This window comes from Orcinus orca, chromosome 2 (genome assembly GCF_937001465.1).
Source record: "Orcinus orca chromosome 2, mOrcOrc1.1, whole genome shotgun sequence".
NCBI classification, from domain to species: domain Eukaryota; kingdom Metazoa; phylum Chordata; class Mammalia; order Artiodactyla; family Delphinidae; genus Orcinus; species Orcinus orca.
In genome coordinates, this window is record NC_064560.1 from 151,339,857 (window position 1) to 151,346,202 (window position 6,346).

The 6,346-nt window shown below is 51.4% G+C and overlaps 1 long non-coding RNA gene and 1 pseudogene across 1 annotated transcript; both read right to left on the reverse strand.

Moving 5' to 3' along the window:
• On the reverse strand, positions 1-2,186 carry LOC125963564 (uncharacterized). Its single transcript, XR_007475703.1, has 2 exons — positions 1,613-2,186; positions 1-1,081 (listed from the first exon to the last, which is right to left on the reverse strand). It is a non-coding gene; the product is annotated as an uncharacterized LOC125963564 (long non-coding RNA).
• Positions 2,187-2,898: 712 nt separating this feature from the next.
• On the reverse strand, positions 2,899-5,808 carry LOC105748010 (uncharacterized; annotated as a pseudogene).
• Between the last annotated feature and the right edge of the window lie 538 nt (positions 5,809-6,346).

Below are 6,346 nucleotides of genomic sequence, written 5' to 3' on the forward strand. Positions count from 1 at the left end.
TTGAGAACACAGAGTGACTTCTTTAATCTTTTTTTTTTTTTTAAGGAATGACAGGAACTTAACAAACACACATCTTCTGAGAACAGTTACTGTTTTCCAGGCATTATCACAAGACCATGAGGTTCAATGTCAGAGAGCCCCTGCCTTCTAGAGTTTTACAGTTTCAGTGGAAAGAGATCCTTGCTAAAAAGTAAAAATCCAAATTACCCTTGCTTCTCATGTCCTGGTTGTTATATCCCAGTGTAAGCAGCAGCCTGCCGAGGCGGGTAACCATCAGAGAGCCATGGGCTTAGCATGGTCCACAGCTTCCTGCAATCAAAGATCCTCAAAGATTCGGAGGGAACATTAATTATTTTTTTTTAATTAAAATAACCACAAACCTATTCTGGAATAGCATACAAAAATCATATAGGGGCTTCCCTGGTGGCGCAGTGGTTGAGAGTCTGCCTGCCGATGCAGGGGACACAGGTTCGTGCCCCGGTCCGGGAAGATCCCACGTGCCGTGGTGCGGCTGGGCCCATGAGCCATGGCTGCTGAGCCTGCGCGTCTGGAGACCGTGCTCCGCAATGGGAGAGGCCGCAACAGTGAGAGGCCCGCGTGCCGCAAAAAAAAAAAAAAAAAAAATCATATCGCCCTCCAACCCCCAACTGTAACTCCTCTTCCACCCATGTCTCCTCAGTGGAAAAGGGGCTGCTGCTTAAAACAGGGATGCAGGAGGGATAGAGGGCAGGTGGAGAAGACGGAGGATGCAGGGGCAGCCAGAGGGCCAGCCGGAAAGAGGGCAGAGGCATCAAAGAGGCATAAAACACAGAGAGCATCCCTGCCAAGGGGAGCTTAGGGACCTTGCTGTGCAGACGCAGGGGTCCTCTGTTAGAGCGACGCACACAGAAATGTCTCTGGGGACCTCGTAAACTTCAGCAGCTCTTCATTTTGTTTCAGAAGCAGGGAGAGACATTCACCAAGAGCTCCAGACCCGGAGGAGACACGGTCTTTGAAGCAAGCCAGCTCTTCTCAGCTGCGGCCTTGTCAGCTTTGAAGTTCTCATCCACTCTCCCCAGGAAGTGGGGAGGCTCTCGAGTGCCTGAAGCAGAGGAAGCACACCATGCCTTCTAGTATGTCAGCCTGGCGGAAGCGCTGTGGAGTAACTTTGGTTTTAGTTGGAAACCTTCTGTCATGTTCCCGTTGGGGCAGCGGGTGGGGCGTGTGGTTAGATTTCCTCCTTCCTTGCAGTGGACAGGGATGGTGGGGTGGGGAGGGGGGAGGGAGCAATGGACAAGTGGAGAAGTGACCTTGAGAGGAGGTGGAGGTCACCGCAGAGGGCTTTACATTCACAAAAAACGTTCCTGCTGTGGGGAAGAGCGAGGGGCATCGCCTGTGGAACAGGCCACTGGAGGAGGTTCCAGAGGAGGGGCCTCAGGTCTCCTGACTTGTGGCTTTAATTACCCAGTTAGTCATTGGTTTACTGTCATCCAAGTTTAAGAAGCTTGACTGTGACCTGTGAGCAAAAAAGTCGCCCAGGCCAAAAAAAACCCTAGCCGCTCTGTGCGGTCCAGCACACTGAGAGGCAGGAGGCTCGGAGCCCACCAGCCCTGGAGAAGTGGAGGCCACCTACCTTTTCATTTCTTTTCTTTCTTTAGAGCTGGGATCTTGAACACAAGGCCTCAGGCACGGGCCAGGCCAGTTAAACTGGAAACATTTAGGAGCCAAGAGCTTGTAGCTGTTCAGAGAGGTTTGCTAGCACAGAGCACCCTCGGAAAACAGAGCCCAGATTTCCAAGCCTGGGAGGCTGTAGCTGAAGTGCTGGGCCCCTGACAGGTGCTGGGCTGCTCACCCAATTTTTCACGGGCAGAGGCAGATCCCCGCTGGCCCTGGCCTGGGAGGAATGGGTGTGTTTGGGTGGCATCCTCCTGGAACGGAAGAGGCAGGGTTTTGTCCCCCGACCTTGGAGCACAGCCTGAAGCTCAGCGCACAGCTCTGGCTTCCATTATGAGAAACCTGATCCTGGGATCTGAACACTCTGCTCTTTGTCTTTTGCACAACAGGATGGCCCTGCTTCTTGCTCAGCTCAGTGAGTCTCCTGGCTTCAGCTTCCCCCCTGAGTACTTGACAGCTGGTGCTTTACTGTGACTCACAGCCATTGTATCTGCTGGGCTTGCATTTCCAGCATCTCACCGGAGTGGCCGGGACCCATCTCCCAGGCGAGGCTTTCCACGCAGAGGCTGCCAGGCCAGCAGGAGAGGAGACCTCCAGCCCACCTGTCAGCTTTTGAATAATTTCATGCACACGTACTTCTCTTCCAATCACCCGGGCTGTTTCAGCTTCCCTGAACTACGCCAGCCAAAGGCGCTGGCGACCTTCTCTCTCTCAGGCAGGACGCGTCCCCTTGAGCACTCTGGGAGCCCCACCACACTGGTTTCTTTGTGAGGTCATCTTTGCAGTGGTTTCCAGACACTCTGGCCTCCTTCCTGGTAGCTTCACACGTTCTGGTTTGCCAGAGTTCTGAGGGTGTTCAATTCAGTCAAAACGTAAGGGCCTTCTGACCACTCAGCTCTGGGCTTCACACTGCGGAGCATACAAAAGTCCCTGGGGGTGGCTAAGAGTTGTCCAAGGTGTGTCCACCCAAAGGGAGACCCAAAGAGAAAGAATTCCACTGTCAATTAGATTGGGGAAACTTGATCATTCAAAACACCAATTTTTATATTAAGGTTTCTGAGAAGTCCTTTTCTCAGGAACTCTGTTGCCTATTTTTTAACCCGTCATTTCCCAAACTCAGCCTGATATTGACTATGGACTCTTTTCATATCGTTCCTACTGACATCTCAAGGAACTAATTAATGTCTTTTGGAATATAGTTTAGGAAATGATTTAACTGGTTTTCAACCTAACGATGCATAATCTCTAAGGAGTATTTGGACACAGGTGGTGGCATTTTGAGTTGTTACAAAGAGAGGGAGGTGCCACACCATTAATGCGTGCGTGTGTGTGTGTGTGTGTGTGTGTGTGTGTGTGTGTGATGCTACACTTCCTGCGGTGCAACGCCAGCCTCACCAAGCCAAGAACAGCCCTGTTGGACAAGTGCTCAGCCCTGAGTTTCCAAACCCCCTCTGCAGGTTCAAAGCCCCCCGGGCTATCTGCTTGGGCCCGTTTCCTTGCTTCATCGTGTTGGGATGCCTGCATGGCGTTACTGGAGAGAGTTCACTCTTGGCCTTTCTTGGGTCTCATAGAAGCAAGCAGAGGGCAGGGCTCCACAGTTCCATATACTGTGAAAAAAGGGTGTTCAAGGGGGTTTATCCCTGGGGGATAAAGAGGAAGGGTCTCGCCTTCCTGAAAATCCTTTTGCCTCACCTCACCTGCCAGGGAAAAGGGTGCCCCCGTGGCTCAAGCCTGAGCGGAAACACCTGGCGCTTAGCCAAGGTCAGGTGACTTGAAAAGGAATGTGAGAAGGGCGGGTGCAGCCCTCCATCCTTCCGGGGTAAAGGAGACTCCAACGTCCACAATCTGCAACTCAGAGTCGGGGGATTCGGTTTGTCCCTGCTCCTGTCAAAACAGAAAACGCCCGTGGCAACCGGCTAGCGTTGCCTGAAACCGGGGAGTGTGTGTTTCACAAAACAAGGGTGGCTCATTGATAGTCCCCCAGGGAGATTCTGGCTCCGTGCCCACGAGGCGGCAGGTCGTCCCTGGGGTCGGCCGGTGGAGCTCTGCCGAGCTGGGGGGTTTCCGGCACCGCTGCCCCTGCGGGGTGGAGTCGCGGGGCGGCGGCGGCGCCCGGGAGCCGTGCAGGCTTTGCCGCCGCTGGAGCGAGCAGGAGAGGAGACCCGCAAGCAATATGACTTGTGATAGAGGAGTGCGATCGCCGTCCTCCTCCTGTCCTACACACAACGAAAGAAGCAACGCCTGTAGATTTGCTCCTTGAGGACCAGCCCCATTTCTGCTCCCCTCATCCGTCTGTAAATATGCATGATTGGGTGGTGTTTTCTGCAGCGGTCACAACGATCCTCTCCCAGTAAATTGCTTCTGGGCCTGTTCTCCCCTTCCTCTTTCTCTCTCAGAATTAGTGTGGGTGATAAGGGAGGGGGCCGGGATCGGGGTTTTTTGTGTCTTTCCTTTTTTTAATTTAAAAAACGACCTTTAGCACAAAGTCCTGCCAAGTGTACAGTCCCAAAGCCCCATTTTATAGACGAGGACACCGAGAACAAGTGCAATCAAATTTAAGGTCACCCTACTGGCGAGATGCCCAGCCAGGTAGTAAACCCTGGTGCCCCGCACCTTGAGCATTTGGCCTGCCAATTAATTCTCTATCATTTCCCCCTCTTTAATACCCACTGAAGCAAAATGTGGTTGATGTTTCTCCCTGTTAAAAAATAATGATTGGGCTTCCCTGGTGGCGCAGTGGTTGAGAGTCTGCCCGCCGATGCAGGGAACATGGGTTCGTGCCCCGGTCCGGGAGGATCCCGCGTGCCGCGGAGCGGCTGGGCCCGTGAGCCATGGCCGCTGGGCCTGTGCGTCCGGAGCCTGTGCTCCGCAGCGGGAGAGGCCACAACAGTGAGAGGCCCGTGTACCGCAAAAATAATGATTAAAACTTGCAGAGGGGAAGGGGAGGGGCAAAAGAACCTTTCATATTAAATGAAAGCAATGTTTTAATGAGCCCATCTGAGGGTCATCTGGCTCTCCAGGGGAAGGTAACTTGGGCTGTTTACTATTAATTAGAGTCCAGACATGCATACTACTGTAAAATTAGATGAGGCCATGTAGCAACTGTTAAAATGTAAATGACTTTTTAGTAGAGATGCAAATGATTTCTATCTGGTAGGAAAAATAACCCCAAAGGTTATAGTTTCGTTGCCCTTGTAGGACATTAAACAGTTTTGTATCTAACTTTGCATTCTTACCTCAGCATTCCTTTTTGTTCTCCTAGTGCACAAAATCTTTGTTCCTATATCCTCTAAAAACCAGCTTTGTCACCCCTCTACATTCTCTACTAAAATAAATGAAATCACGGGCACATGTTCACCCTCTCTGTCAAGGCTCATGTCCCTCTTCCGCTATAGCCCCCACCAATCCACGATCCGCTTGAAAGGCACACAGAACACCCAGTGTTGATACTTTGACCCAAGTGGGGCACACACATGGCATCAGGGGGACCTAGGGATATGTGTTCACCAACTTTGCAGAGTAAAAGAAATTTCTATGATTGTCGGAAACACACCAGAATTGTCAAAAGTACACAAACTCGACACGTTACTCCAAGTAGCCTCTGCCCTTCTCCTCTCACACTTTAATCATACCGTGTCTATGATCAGGGGCTGGAGGCTCTGGCCCTCAGGACACCTGCTACACCTACAATCCCTGCAAAGAACTTCTGTCCCCACACAGAGTCATACCCATGAACCCGCCACCCTGGGCCCTGTACCTGGTCCAAGCAGCTGCCCTCTTCTGGTTGGCCGGCCGGTGAAGGCTCAGCCCAGTGACCAATGAGATCCTCTGTCTTGGCAAACTTTACAAGGAGACTTAGAGGGAACACTTGCTAGTAAAAGAGACAGAGACAAAGCAGGCATTTGGAGGTCCTGAAGCAGTAATCATGTAAATAAGCAACAGGTAGAACAGGGGCAGAGAAGGAGTCCCGGAGTTGCCCCACTGACAAAGCACGAAGGCAAGGATGGATGGAGCCTGCTGCTCAGCTGGCAAGATGACAGAGTGTCAGTTTTTTAGGGCTGTGTTTGATCTTGAAAGACCTCTTGGTTCCTGAACTACATCTGGGGCTCTGTTGGACACCATGCAGGTTCTGTGTGGTTTGTCCTGGGTCGCCATTAGACCTGTCATTTGGTCTATGGCCCTTACTTCCTTATCTATGTGTGGCCTTAGATTTATTTTATTTACTTTTGGCTGCATTGGGTCTTCGTTGATGCACACAGGCTTTCTCGAGTTGTGGTGAATGGGGCCTACTCTTCATTGCGGTGCACGGGCTCTAGGCGCACGGGCTTCAGTAGTTGTGGCACTTGGGCTCAGTAGTTGTGGCTCGCTGGCTTAGTTGCTCCACGGCACGTGGGATCTTCCCAGGCCAGGGTTCGAACCTGTGTCCACTGCATTGGCAGGAGGATTCTTAACCACTGCGCTGCCAGGGAAGCCCTGTGTGTGGCCTTAAAATAAACCCTATAATGCTTAAGGGAACTTAGTGGATCTCTGCTCCTTGCAATCTAAGACCTGACTCACTTTCTCACCTTTTCAAATAACTTAATAAGTTAAATAATAATGCAGACTCTTTATTATCTTTTGTTCAGCCAACTCTCTCCATATTCATCAAGGATTTTCTAGGAAAGAGCAAGTTTCCCTGCTTAGAGCTGCCCTT